Source organism: Crocodylus siamensis, chromosome 2 (assembly GCF_052110815.1).
Source record: "Crocodylus siamensis isolate JL-2025a chromosome 2, ASM5211081v1, whole genome shotgun sequence".
In the NCBI taxonomy this organism is placed as follows: domain Eukaryota; kingdom Metazoa; phylum Chordata; order Crocodylia; family Crocodylidae; genus Crocodylus; species Crocodylus siamensis.
The window spans coordinates 141,083,268-141,098,845 of NC_143396.1; the positions used below are offsets into that span (position 1 = coordinate 141,083,268).

Here is a 15,578-nt window from a genome sequence, read left to right on the forward strand (position 1 = left end):
GACCATGATGCATCCTATAGCAAAGGAACCATAACTTCACTCAGTGCAGTGGAGTGCACCTTCATTATTCTTGTGTCAGAAGGGAGGAAGCTACTCTCATAACAAGGCATTGTCCTTCCTTCCCCAGACATGGCTTCTATGAGTCTAATTTGTCAACTAATTGAAGAGGTGCCATTTACGCCTCTATAGATAAAAGATTCTGTCAGAGTTTTCATGATAAAATCCTCTATTACCAGGAGTTTATAACTTGAAAATAAAAAGTCTCTGCAGAAACTTGGCATTCAAGATCTCTTAGCTGGTGGGCATTTTCCCTTCCCCCACTTACAAAAATTGGGTGAGAAACTGTTTTGTGAGCATTTGCACTTAGAGCTAGCACAGCAAGAAAGTGGCATGCATTAAATGCTTCAGGTTTTTTTAAAGACTCCTGAAGAAGAACAACAAAAAATGTCCTTGTTAAGGTTTAGATGGTCTTCTATTTGTTTCTAAGCCCCAACAATTCCTCTGTTTTCTTTTAGTTTCTCTTACGAAAAAGCTGTATGGAATTTAATAAGGAAAAATCAACAAGAATAATACTAATGCTACTACTACTAATAAATAAAAGCTTTCTATAGGACTTTTGAGCCATCTTATGGCATTAAACAAGGATATATCTCTGCTGCTGAATTCTGTAAGACAGTTAAGAAATATATACAAAGTACTTCATCCTCTATTAATTTTATAGTGTAATTTCTATAAAACCCTATTACATTTCAAGAGGCTTGAACTGCTTCTACCCCCCATTAAATCCCATACCACTTTTCTACATAAGGGCCATTCCTCTTTCCCACATACTCAGCGGCCAGTTTCCATGGTGACCTTCCCTCTGTCTGAGAAGGGGGGGAAGGGGCTCTATTGTGAGTGCAGCAGCTCCTCTCTTGGCAGGGTCCCTGCAGAGAGATTTGATGTAGAAGGCATCAGGAAGGAGGGGAAATTATTCCCTCGTATTTGTTTGTGGTAGCTGACAGAAGGAGAGTTACTAGGCATTTCAACACCGCATCGCTGCTGTGTCCAGGCAGAGCCAGTCTTGAGAAAGCCCGTTCCCACCGACTCCTTCTCACAAATGCTGAGCATGTGGTCATGACCAACCCAATGTGGTCTAGGGAACGGTCCAAGGGACTGGAAGTCAAGAGAACTGGGTTCCTTCGGGTGTTGTATTACTGACCAGCTCTGTGAGTTTGGACATGCCAGCTCACCTTGCCTCCGTTTCCCATCTTAGCTTTGTGTGTCCTGTCTATTTAAATTAAAAACTCTCTGGGTAAGGTGCTGTCCCTTACTGCATGTTTTTGCAGCAACTTGCAAAATGGGGCCTGTTCTTTGTTATGGTCTTTAGATGACATTGTCATACAAATAACAGTAAAAGGAAGAGGGGGCAACTCAACATTAAAAATACATCCCAGCCCCTGCCAATCCTGACAGCAAGAGAGAAGACTGCACACTAACCACACCAAAAATAAAATCGTTTTTATGTACTGGAAAAGCATTTCTATGAAGCTGATACTTTCAATATCTGCTCTTTTTCGAGGGCCATGAGGTTTAATGACAAATATTTTGGTTTGTGCATGGAACACAGGCTAATTTACCAATGTTAGGGCTGGAATTTAGTGCCGCAATAGTTGCTCTCAAAGCCATCCCTGGTGGAATATGCTTTTATACCTTCAACATGATCCCTAGCTGCACCCTGTAAATTGCTTGTTTAGTTGTTGCTTTTCACTGGCTTGGATGGGTCACTTTTGTAACTAACTGGTTTCCCTTTCCCTCTTTTCTTCAACGTTGTCTTATCTGAGCTGCAAAAACCACAGAGGAAATGTTATATTTGAAAGGAAGTGTTTTTACTGATATTAAAAAAAAAAAATCTACAGATAGATCCTGTTTTGCCTTTCCCTAACACATGCCTTGTTCCTCTGGTCTACGTGGGGATTGTCAGGAAAGTCAACCCAAACTACTAAGGGTCTGCATTTCAAGTGGGTTATTTAAACCAATTTAACCCACTCTGTGGATGCTGTTATGCAGAATTAAATTGGCTCTGATCCAGTTCTAAAACTGAAGTATGGTCACTCCTAATCTGTATTTATTTTTAAAGTTGATTGCTTAAACCTCATTACGCTCCAGTGTGGATGCTCTCACTTAGAATTAATGTGGTTTTAATTCAGTTTAGCTTATTTCATTACAACATATGCTTTAAAACTTGGCTAAATGAGCCCAAAAGCTCAGCATTGAGCCTAAGGCAGCTCGGGTTTTATGAGCTGCAAAAAGCTTTCTGCTTTTTTAAATTTAACAAAAGGTTTTCCATTCACTTTCCTGCCACTATGAAACTAGCATTGCTGCTGCATACAGCGTACCCACTAACAGACTAAAACCTTAACAGGGCAAAACTTTTGGTCCAGGTGAAAAAAAATATACAAGTACTTTGCGTCTCAAATTCTCTTTTAGAAAAATAAAGGTTTTATTTACAAAAGTAGACTTCTATTTGTTTCTTTGTTTTCTTTTTCTAACAACAGCAAACAGAAACTATTTCTGATGACAGAATGAGAACAGAGATCTTTCTTGTGTTAATTTGAGTCATTCCCCCATTTATTTCCTGATGTCATTTCCTTTGATTTTCTTGGTATTATCTCCCGTATCTGAATTCATTAGTAATAAATACTGCGTATGCCAAGTTGTTTTGCCTTGTAACAAAAAGGAGACCAAGAGAAAAGGCTGTTAGAATAATAATACACTTGAGCTGCTCATATGCTGAGACAGTTGGAGTGAAATTGAGGCAAATACTATTATATAAATACTCTGGACCCTTATTCAAAAGCAAAAATCCACTTAGCCTCCAAAATTCAGCTGTCATTGTCTATAGACTCTCAGTGTTTCTCAGAAATATTTATTTCACAAAACAAATTCACAATATAAACTTAAATGGGCAAGTTCCAGCATTGTCTCTGTTGTCTACCAAGGACTTTGTCCTACCTGGAATAGAAATGTTTAAGGTACCTGGTTTTAGTCTATGTTGTTTTTCAAAAGAAAAAGTAAAGAGATTCTATCAACATGAGGTGCTTTTGTTTTTATATTACTAAGAAAATTAACATGCATTTGTCCCTTAACTAAGAAAGTTAAATGTGACCTGTGCCCTGCATTTTCTCCCCACTAGAAATAAGCATCCACTGCTGAGTGTTTACTTGCCTATTAGTGTCAGTATCCCATAAAACATTATACCCACCACTACATCCTGCTGTGCAGTGACATGGAGATAAATCAGAAATATTAGTGAAATGGATGAAATACAAACCATCTACATTCACAAACTCTAAAGGTCATTCATGATACAACCTGAAAAAAAAAATACAAAAAATATTTTTAAAAAACCCTACTGTAATTGTCAATGAACCGAATAGTCACAGCACAGAAAACTGTAATATCAAAGGTAACGCAAAAATGACAAGTTAATTTGCTTTCACGCAGGCACCCTCATTGAAGTCAATGGGCCAAATCAACTTCCGCAGTATTACACCAGGGATGGATTAACCCCAAAGTACTTGCATATTGTACAAACCACCCTAGCACTAATTCTGACTCTAAATTAGTTCCATTTCTCAAGTAATGAGTCAAAAGTTTCTTATAAGGCACCATAACCTATTTAGCCTAATAGAACATAAAAATCTGATGTAAAAGCACCAACTATTGTCCACTACTATTAGACAGCTATCTTCCTAACATTCAGCCAGCTTCAGTAACTGAAATGGTCTTAAAGACAGCCAATCTCTCCCCTTCAGACCAACCTGATGATAAGCAAAGGCATAGGAGTGGAGGAGGGAAGGCTCTGGCTGCGGTACCAGCAGCATTTTGCTTTTTTCTGGGTCCATCAGCTCCCCCTGCCCTCCTGGTAGGCAAGAAGGAAGTGAAATTAATTCCAGGCTACCATCCCCATACCAAGACAGTGACTGATGGGACTCTGGCCATCTCCTCCTTCTTGCCTATATCACATGGGGATCATGAAGGGCAAAGGCAGCTTTCACTTGTCCTAAACTCCAGCGCACCTAAAAGAGTAGGACTGTGGCTCACCACAACACACACAGTAAGAAAAGCAGTGCTTGGTCCTTGTCACAATTAACATCTGAGTACAGTTTCTAAGAGGAGCTGAAAATTAGTGAGGAAGGAACAGATACCAGAGGGAGGAGGTTTGGACTGTTGCACTGGAAATGCTGAAATAATGACATCAGCAGCAGCTTTCAAACTTCTTTTAACAGGCTTAATCCAAAGCCCATTAGATGGGCTTCAAATAGGTCCTTTGTGTGTAAAATCAACCCTGCAGTGATGGCTGATGATGGCTCTATTTCTTTACAGATGACAGGGCAGTCCCTGGGATAGTCTCTATCTTTGAGCCCAGCACCCTGTGCCCCTTGGATATGATTCACGGAGAATCCATATCTGCTCCGTGGCTTCTGACCAAGTACCAATGTGCCTGGCAGTGGCTGCTGTGGCTGAGGCTTAGTAGGGTTCAGAGCCCTGATTTGGCAAAGCTTTAAAGATAGGAACATACTAAAATGATGTAAGCAGCACCAATGTCTTCTGAGGCTTGTTCACATGCTCACAGTTAGGCACGTTCTAATATATGCAAAAAGTGGACATCTCTTTGTTCCTGAGCAAGCTAGAAAAGTTAATTGAAAATTGTATCATCCTTCTCATATAACATTGTACTGAGAATAACTATAAAATATCAGACCAGTGAAAAGGATGACTCCAGAGTCGTATCCCCACTACATTTTTTTTTGCAGCTGGCTCTGCAGTCCTGTTTTAATTCTTTGCACATGTCTTTTTAAAGAAGGGACTGGGAGTCCTCTTATAAAACCCATTCTGCCATGTACTGCAGATCAACCTAACAGAGCTTAATACCAAGAAAAGTGAGTGGGGTGGAAGTGTCATTAACGGCAACTTTCCATATGGCCCAAATGATTGCAATTATAGGAAGACATTTGTACCAGACAGAAGAGCACATGGCATATCTGGCGTAATAATGCACAAATTATTTTGCAGTATTATTTGGGATCCTGGCCCTATTTTATGACAGGACATGAGTGTTGGGACTGGAAACAGACATCATTTTGAGCCTTCTTAACACTTCTTATGGCAGCAAAAGCAAATAAATGTTCATCCCCTTCTGTCGTGTCACAAATGTCCAAATTTGTGGCTGTGACAAAAGGTTTTATTGTGGCAAACACCTATTTGCTATGTGGCAGGAAAGCACAGGCAACCCAGAGCACCCCACGCTCTTAAGCCACCTGAGGCAGGCACTGCTGGGGCTTGAGGGGCCCAACCCTCCATGCCCCATGAATTTTCATGCAGGATAGGGCTCCTCTAGCCCTAAGATTGCCTGCTCAGCTCACCTCACATACAGAGAGGGGTCCCTCTGGAAACTGGGAAACCTGGGGTTCCCCACTAATGGAGACATGCTCCACGCAATCATTGGACATGTCTCTGGGGGTGGGAAACATCAGCTTTCCCCACTTGCAGAGACATGCCCCAGAGATTCCCGGGCATATGACTCTAAACAGGGAACACATCACCACCCCCTGTTTTACATGATCAGTGTGTGGGTCAACAGGTGATAACAACAGGGCTGGCTCAGACTGACTTTGTTGGTTAAGTAGGGCCTGGGGGCTGGACCCTAGGGTGCTAGGGAAGCTGAGGGCCCCCTCAGGTAGGGCTGGGGACAGGAAAGGGCTGCAGGTTGGGAATGAGGGGCACCAGCAGGGCTGGGGGAAGCCCTGTGGGTCAGGTACAGGTCACACTGCCAGGGCTGGGACAGGGGCCTGCAGGGAGAGCCAGCAAGGCTGGCAAGGGGCAGGGCAGGGGTGTGCAGGTGGGCAGCCTGGGCCATACGCCAGGGACAGACATTCAAAAAGCCTGAGCCTGAATTGATTCAATCTTCACAAGTTAGTCTAACCTGCCTACGTTGAACTGGTTTGCAACTACACAGTCATTCTCTCTGGACTGAGAAAATGCAGGTACATGCCTGCAGTGGCTCAGGCTAGAAGTGGGGGGAAGCTAGGACAGCCCTCCCCTCTCTTCCACACTGCTGAGCTAAGGGGGGGGGGGCATAGCTAGGCCCCCTGGGGATGCTCTGATTAGGGAGGGGTTCTTCCCCCTCCATTGACAACAGAGCATTTATCAGCTCTGTTATCAGCATTAATCAGCCCAAAAACAAAAGACCCTTTAATTAGTTCAAACTCTTCTTAACTTTTTCCAAGGAAGTAATGGAGGGACATTATCAGCTACCTGTTGAATAGCTCCAAAAAGCCCTAAGTGGACACTGTCCTGTCTGCCTTACACCGACACATCTCAGCATTAGTGGCTATGGTCCATGGTGGCTATGGTCCATGCTATGGGAGCGGGAAGGGAGTGGATTCCTGCCTGAGCAGGGAGTGATGAGTGGGGATGGGGAACAGGAAGCCAGGCAGACACTGCTGCACCTGCCGTCTCTGCTGGAGCTCCAGCCAGGGAGCAGAGGGGAGGGGCCAGCCCCGCTGGGAAGCAGAGAGCACCACCCAGTGCTGCAAAACATCTGGGATGCTGGGGAACTCTGGTTTAAGTTAAACCAGGAAGGCATCTGGGACAGACATTGCATATACCAGTTTGACCCAAATCAGTTAAGTCAGGTAAACATTCAACTAGTTTTATCTCAAACTCCTTTCAGCCATTTTCAAACTGGTTTATGTACACTGAATGTCTCTTCTGTTACAGGTTTAAACCAGTTTCTGATCACTTGAACCAGTTCCTATGTAATGTCTGTCCCTAACCATACGGATTGGAGTGAAACACAGCTGCTGGTCAGCAGCCCTCCAAGACCCAATCACCTAGCTTTGGGCTCCTGAGCTGGGCAATTGGTAGGGATAGGCTTAATATGCAGAGCCCAGGGCTTAATTTTATGGGCTCGCCCCAGGGTCCAATCCACTCCAATCCCTGGCCAAGCAGATAAAGATGGTGGGAGTAGGGCTCGGGACAGCAGGACTGGGGAGCTGCTATTTTTTATTCTCTCTCCTCAAAGGGCTGGGAGAGAAGCACACAGTGGGAAGCTGCTGCTTTTTTTGGTCCTTTCTTTTTCTTCCCCAAGAGCCAGGGGAGAAAGCAGCAACACATAGGAGGCTGCTGTTACTGACTCCTATTTAGAGCAGGGGGCAGTGGAACAGACACCCTGGGAAACTATGAACTTTCCAGTATTGGAGGTATTCAAGAAAAGGGAGCAAGTGGAGGGTGGGAGGGGACTGCAGGTCTGGAGTGAAGGGCACTGGCAGTGCTGGAGGGGTTGTGGCTTGGAAGTGAGGGGCAACAGCATGGGCAGGGCAGAGCACTGCACAAAGCAGCAGGGGGGACAGCTGCATCCTGGTACAGTGCAAAGCTGCAGCTGGGAAGAAGCAAGTAGGGGGTAGGCAGAGGCTGCAGGTCAGGAATGCAGGGTACCAGCAGGGCCAGGGGGGTCTGTGGCTTGTGAGTGAGAGCCACAAGCATATCAGGGCTGCTCAGTGCCACAAAGCAGAGGGGGAGGGGGGACAGCCACAGCTGGACCCATCTCCTGGTAATGATGGGAGGAGAGGGAGTTCTGATTTTCCATGATAAGAAAATCAAACACCAAAATATAAAGGTATTTAGAATTAATTTTCTTATAATGACTGAGGCACTGGTAAGCTTCCAAATTGCTTTAAAATTGTAAAACTATCAATAAAACTTTGTGTTCAACTGATACTTATATAGTGGTGCCTCATTTTAATCACGGAAAAAAACATGGATTTGGGGGGGTTTCCATCAGAAAATTTGGGGATTTTAAACAAAGAAAACCAGGATCTCTGATTATCATACAGTAACACTGGTATTCCCAACCTCCATATTTAAAGAATATCAGGCTAGGTACTTTCCTTTGAGTCCCTCTCAAGCGGCCTTCTCTCTAGCCTATCATTAATGGAGGCAGAACTACTGCTAAAAGCAGCAGCTGCTGGGCCCTCTATCTTATACTGAGATGTGTTCTTATTACTACAAAGGAGGAGGCTATTTCTGTGACCAACGGCTTCATTAAACATCCATCTTAATTATGCTACAAAATTAGAATGAAAGATAACTGGAAACAAAGTGAATAAATTCACTACATTAAGGGATATTGATTTTCCCTGTTCATTTATTATTCATTTCCTTTTCTGTCTTGGATATTAGACAGAGCAACAGAGAGACACACAATACATGACCAGATTCTCAACTGAAAAACTGAAGTTGCTCCACTGAAGTCAATGAATTTACCTGAGAAACTGACCCTTGGACTTTATTCGATGTAGCACAGAAGTGAAAATTTTGTGCTGTTCTGACATAACATCAAACACATTAACTTTAAAGTTAAATGAATAACACCATTAAAACAACAAACTGCCTTCCAGCCTGTTAAGAACGACCAATGTGTTCCCCCTGCCTTCATATGGTTCCCTTCATCCCAAGGGCTGCCCCAAAGCACTTTAAAAGACACAGACCTCTCCCATCACCATTTATGTGTATTTAAATGAAATTGATAGCTTTCCATGAGCGGATTTTGCTGCACATTTTTCACAGGAATAGCATCACCCATTACTAACATGAAGCTGCCCCAGAGCAGATTGTGGTGTTTCTTTAGCAATTACAAGACAAAAAGAACCTAGGAAGGCTGCACAACAGTTTAGGACAGGAAGTGATTGCTTCTCAGCCTCTTGTAGGCTAAGATCAAGTGTAGTGGTATCCAACTGAAAACAGAGGAGGGTTTATGCAGATGTTTATTCAGATGGCGATGAGACCAGGACACCGGTCTCACTTGAGCATTTCAGTTAGCAGACAGTTTAAAGATAAAAGAAAAGGAAAGGATGTGCCATAGGAACATGATTCTGCAGAGGTGCTCAGAGCTTGTATCTTCCAGGAAAGTCGGGGCAGCTGAGAATCCTCAGCACCTTCTAGAAACCAGGCCATGGAGATCAAATTCTAAGCCATACAGTTATGTGGGGATTTCCCATTACTTTCACTGGGTTCAGAAAGTGGCCCTAAATAAGACTCAATAGACAACAGCTTTCTTCTTTCTGCCCTCTCAAGCTTCACAAAAAATGGGATTATATGCCTAACTCCTAACCCCAACCCCATTCAGTAGAAGGCTGAAAGGAGGGAACAAGAGACCCATGCGGCACTGGGGATCTTGGTGTCAGAAATCCTGACATAGAAACCGTTGCCTATTGACTGACCAGTTTGCACATTTACCCTGTAGCTTTGCAATGAGGTAGTGATACTGGCATAAATGTTATGGATACAAAATCTGAGGGCTTAAATATCACAGGAAAATAAACTCCTCAGTTGCTCAAAGACTGGAACAAAAGCAAATCCAGGCAACCAAATATATTTTCCAGGGAGATAAGATATAGGGGGTATGTATGGGAAATCAGGTCTATGCCCCACCTGACTTCCAAATAGCTTGAGAAGGCAAACACTTAGTGTCAAGACACAACTCCCAACCCTTCCTTTGCAGAATAGATTACAAACTCAATCTGAATCAGCTCCTGAACTATTTGATTTTAAATGAAGTACCTAAAATAATTATCGTTGCCGTAGTAATTACATGAGGAGATAGGAGCCATTTATCTATCTTGCTAATTTTCTGAGCTAGTTTGAGACATGAAAAAGGATTAAATATAGAGGAAATCTCTGCTATTAGCAATTTCCCCTTATTCAGATAGCTCCCTATCAGATCTGTAATTGAAAAAGGCTCATAAGTAGTAGTCAACAGAAAGGTTATATGTTGCAATATGTTTGAAGAAGGAAAAAAGCAATTCTTGCTAATAAAACAGGGGTGATGTGTAGGGATGCATGCAGGTGCACACGTACCCCTGAGCATAGCAGTGCACCCCCTGCAAAAAGGCACCACCAACACTGTCAGCAGCGCCTGTGGGCTGTTGCCGCTCACCACCCTGATGACAATACTGCTGGCGGTGTCTGCAGGTGTTCAGCAATCCCTGCTGGCCGCCGTCACTGCTGCTGGTAGCATCTGTGGGTGGTCGCTGACCCCAGATCAGTGCTCGCCACCCATCCCTTGCCACTGCCAGTGCCGGCGGCATCTGTGGGATCTCCCTGCTCACTACCACCATGCTCCCACCACCGCACTCCCGCCATCGCCAGTGCAGCCGTGCCCCTCAGCTACTGGAGGCACATGCCATTCATGTCTAGAATCAAATCATTCCCCATACATTAACAATGAAACAATTTTATTTGAGGGTGGCTGTTTGCACCAGGGAAAAGTGCCTTTAAAAAATGCCAACCTAGCCTTTTGCATTTATTTTCTGAGCCGATTTCCCCTATGTGCTGACTTTACAAACAAAATAATACTTTTTTATAAACAAACTTGCTAGCCATTCAAACTTAACCTAATATCTGAAAATCCAGCTGTGCTCACTCACTCCCTCTCAGTTTCACACTTTATCACAGGTCATTGCCAGCATCAGAGATTCTGGAATCAGAGCATGAACAGCAATTTTGTTGATGATGTATGAGATGCACTAGAGCACGGCTTGCTTCCCCTCAGCTTAGTAAGTGCTGTAGTAGCAAGAACACAATAGGTGATCATGGCAGCCAATGAAGGAGATGTAGAATGGCCAATAGAAGCTGGCACTATCCTAACTTTACACTCATTTTGGGCCAACAGTTCCATAGTCCGGTTGGTAAAAAGATATGTACTGGAAATAGGATTTGTCTTAAAAGACACATAGGCTGCTTGTACACTCCACAGGGGTTTACTTCAGTTTAATTCTCCCTAAATTGAAGCAGTGGGTTTTTAAAAACCCTGCTTCAATTTAAACCAAATAAACCCCTGTAGCATGTACACAAGGGTCAGGCCTGATCCTTACCTGCCTCTCTGGTGGCAAGGGGGGCAAAGGTGAGCTGCCAATGGACTGAGCAGTCCCCGAGCTGGAGGGAGCGGGGAACTGGCGCTTCCCTCCACAGCAGCGGCAGTCCACCCCCAGGTGGCATGTACCTGCAGGCACCTGGCCCTGGTGGTCCTGGGGGCGGGGGGGACTGCAGCCATGAAGGGAAGCACGAGGCCCCCACGCAGTTCAGGCAGGTAAGCTCCAGAGAGAAAAAAGGAAAAAAAAAAGATCAGCCTCCCTGTTTTTCTTTTTTTTTTTCTTCAGAGTAGCCTGCCTGCACAGGCTGCAGCGAGGCTGGTTGCACAGTCCCTGAGCTGCACAGGGACCCGTGCTTCCCACCCTGGCTATAAGGTAGCAAACTAAAACACCTTGGACATGTTTTATTTTACGATATCCAAAAGCCATTTAACATGCAATACACCACTGACAGTGTAAACAGCAGCACCATTAACATGCAATACACCGCCGACAGTGTAAACAGCAACACCATTAAAGCAGTGTAAAAGAGCATTTAAGCCACTTTAAAAGCTAATTTTGTGCCATATACAAAGGCCCACAGTTCCCGGGCATAATCCTTTCCACTACATTGTACTAACTGGGAGTGGAGCTGGTAGAGGTGCTGAATAGACAAGGAGCATCATCTGCAGCCTAGGCTAAGGTTTGATGAGGTCAGCAGAGAAGATAAATCTTAGAGCACTGCTATTCCAGAATCCAACCTACACTTCCCCGATGCCAAAGCCAGCCTGCCCTGGCCTGGATCCCCTACTTGTCATGCACACATACCTCTCTCTGGGCAGATGAAGAAGAAACTGGGAAAGGGACATGCATTGGCATTGTGAATCAGCTGAATGGATGTAGCCTTCTGCACTGGAAATGATGTTACCTTTTGAGTGGTTCATATGTGTTGATGGCTAGATTCTTTCCAAAAGCTCAGCATGCACAGACCTTCTAAAGAGCTCAGCTCACCATAAATACACCAAGTACCCTGGTGTACTTAACACCAAGCATTCATGAATCTGGCCTCATGCAACACTCATTATTCTTCATCTCACCTGGCAGACAACTAAGGGAGCAGTGGGTGAAATGGAGGAAATGGCTGTGTCCAGTCCCAGATGGGAACAAGGAGTGACATTATGAAGCCTACTGATTTAGCACATCTGTGATTTCTTCTTTGTTCCATGTTGAGCATGTGGCTTTTTACTTCTAAACATTTCATTTGTCTACCCCAGAAACGACACTTCAATGAGCAACTCCACTGCCCTCTTTCTTTTCCCCACCAGCCTCCCCATATCTGCTTTCACACAGACACGCTTGGGACCACTTTTATAATTGGCTGAAAAGGAAAAGAAGCAAATGAATGTGAAGTCCTGCCTGAGATGTAGATGGTGTCACTAAGACTGCAAAGTTCTCCAATGTGTCACCACCCCTCAGCCAATGTTTGACGGGCTTCATGCAAAACAACAGGGGTTTCTGCAATCAACAGTGCCTGTTAACTTGATGCCTAATATAAAAAAATAGTGTTCTAAAATCTGCTTTCAAATCAGGATGCATCCTATTAGTGTTATGCAGATAGCATCCTCAGCCTGACCACCAATAAAAATGACAGTGACTAGAATTAATATATAGGTTTGCAGAGACCATCTGTACTGCAGAATATGAAAAAAAAAAAATCAAGACTCCCCTTCTAGAGCATCAGAGTTGGTCTTAGCTACTTCAGACAAAGGTTTGTCAGTTGCCACTGCGTCCCCTATGACCAGAAGTTATGCTCTCCGCAGTGCTGAACAAAAGGTCAGGGGACAACATGCATTCCATGGCCCTGCATAGCCAAGGGATGCAGCTCTGGGGTTGAACTTGCCTCCTGCAGTTTGCTTCCTATATTTTATTGATCCTTAATCTAAGCTTCACCTCTGGTCAGGTTCAGTTTTGTATTGCAAGGGCTCTTCCTCATTTCAGCAGTTCTGAGCAGAGAGAGGGAAACAGATATCTTAATTTGGCTCAGAGTTACCGCTACCTCACTGGAGATTTTGCCCTCTCTTTGACTTCAGCCAAGGCAGTCAGATTAGGCCTCAATGTAATAAAGGCCTCAGTGTGTCAAAGAAGAAAACATTCAGCTAGCAGCTATGTTTTCAAGAGTGGTGCCTGATTATCTGTTGACAGGGTGAAGCACTTTGTACCAAGGTTGGAAAGTAGTCAAGGACCTGTATCACTTTCTCAGTACATAATGATAATTGGGCATATGCTACCTTGAGTTAGGCACCCAAAAAACAGGGGCACTTTTTAAATCAGATCTTGATGTAAGCACAAATAAGAATGTAATAATTCAAACAAAATATGCTTCCCAGTTCGTGTCATGCCAACACCTACAGTCCATGCAAACTATCGTGACAATTCCACTGTGTTCCCCACAGGCTTTGCTTCTTCAGTAAAAAAGGTGAGGAAAATGATAACAGAAGATCATTTCCTTTCTCTTTTATAACAAAATTCTCCTTAGCAGCTCCTGAGGGAAGTTAACTAGCCTCTGTACTTCAGTTGCACTCTTTGCAAAATGGAGAGAACAAGCATTATTGCAGAGGAACTACACTATAAGGATACTGCTCTGGAGAGGGTACTATACTGTAATGGTTGGGGCTGGTAACAGATGAGCACTGACTGGCACAGGGGGATGGAGAGTGATCCATTATCCATAATAAGCTTATGCACTACTTAAGATGGGTTCTGTCCTGCCCATATAACTACAGAAGGGAGGAGGATAGATGTTTTCTTTTTACATCCCCTTATAAGCTAGCCAGATGTTGGATCTGTGTGTGCAGGGGTAAGCAGGCATTCCACACCCACTACTCCACCCAGGAGTAGTGTAGGGGGTGGTCAGAGATGGGTCAAGCCGTCTCTCAGATAAGGTGGGTGAGCTGGAATGGAACTGTAGCTTCCTTAACCACAGATCTTCATCAAGGCTGCTCCTGGAGAGCACAGTACCATGCCAGTCCTCAGTCACTCGTCTCCTTGTGGCACAACCCTAACCTATGTAAGAAGAGGAAGGGAATTTTGTTCTTCAGTTAAATATTTTGCATTCAAGTCCTTGATATGCATCCTGAAAATAGAAGTTGTTGTGGAAAGGAGATAGCCCCAGTTTCTAGTGTCTTGTCCTGAACCAAGGGTCTCACAGCACACCAATTCTCCCTCTTGTAGAAAAGAACTAGACACAGCTCCCTTTAGAATCCATCAGGGCTTTGCAAAGCATCAGTCACCAAGGCTTCCCTTAAAAAGTGGTGCCAGACCCCCTCCTGGCCTTCAAAAGCAAAGGTTGCAACCTCCGCTTCCCAGCCTGCACCCATCTTTCTACAGTGAATTTGCAATTGGGACCTGCTCTCTCTTCAGTTCTCTACCAGGTCATCCCTGAAGTCCAGGGTGAAGCCCTATGCATGAAGGAATAATGAATGGGTCTAGCACAGGTGGGGGCAGGAGGAAGGCTGTACTTTAGAGAATCAGCACATAGAGCCTTTTGAAATCCCATTTTTTGACATCTTTAGGCACCTAAACATCCTTAGTCCCTCAGGGTTAGATCTCATTCCACTTACTACGAGGTCCACCCTCCGGCCACAGGATTTACACTGGTATGTGGGGTTACAAGATAGAGTGCAGAAGCCAACATGCAAGAGAGCCAGGGTTTGGAAAGCCAAGGCCCTGAAGTTTCACATGCAGCCTGATCCACAGCACAGAAGCCAAGGCAGGAGCTTTGAAACTGTCTGACAATAGATTGTCTCATGCTATTAACAAAAAGCCCATGTACACCTGCAGTTAAAAGAGAATGTGAGGGGAAAATATGAAAGGCAAAAGGTAACATATAAAGCAAAGAAGGCTGAAAAGAAATCAAGGGGAGGAGTAGGCAACACGTCCCTTGTGTATTAAGCAAAAGGCCTTCTTTTTTGTTCAGCATAGGAGGTGATGGCAAACCCATAGGAGGGCTGACAGACGGGTTTGTGGAAGGGGGTACCTGCATGTGGATATGAAGAGGATGCTTTTCATGTACTGAGAGAAAACGCAGGGCCACACAGCTGACAGTTGGATGTTATTAGGGAAAGGGGAGGATGGAGAGATTCTGTACAGCCATTTCCTGAAAGCCAGTGTTCAGTTCAAAGGCACTCCTGTCTTGATTACAGAGTCAATGCTGCAGGGATCAGCTGTTCCACTAAGTGTTTGGCCTGATGCCATCTCTCCAGCAGGAAGCAAAAGTGTGCGACTGTGGCTGTAAATGCAACTGTGCATTCACCCCAGGACTTTGCAGCCTGCAGGGGAGAAAACTTTACCTTCTATCCCAACACATAAGATTCATCCTTGTACCACATAAGGTGATGGAAACCAACCACAAAGTTATTTCACATACTGTGTGGAATACTTCTGTGGCTGCTTTCATGTTTTGTTGAGCCCGAACACATGATCAAATTTCTATTTAGGATACAATTAACAAGTTAATCATGGTCTGAGTGTACTGTCTACCAAGGGCCTTACAGTCAGGCCCTCAGATACCACTGCATTTGCTCTGAGAAGAACAACCATGGCATGTGTGGCAGGCCAGTAGGGGGCGCTCCTGCGTTGAGCCTCCCACCTCCCTGCACCCGACCACCTTCCAGGCTCCGAATG

General features: G+C 44.3%; 1 protein-coding gene across 1 annotated transcript in view; it reads right to left on the minus strand.

Moving 5' to 3' along the window:
* The window catches only part of SCD5 (stearoyl-CoA desaturase 5), an 83,340-nt gene that overhangs the window by 36,668 nt on the left and 31,094 nt on the right, over positions 1 to 15,578 (minus strand). The gene's annotated exons all lie outside the window — the stretch shown is intronic.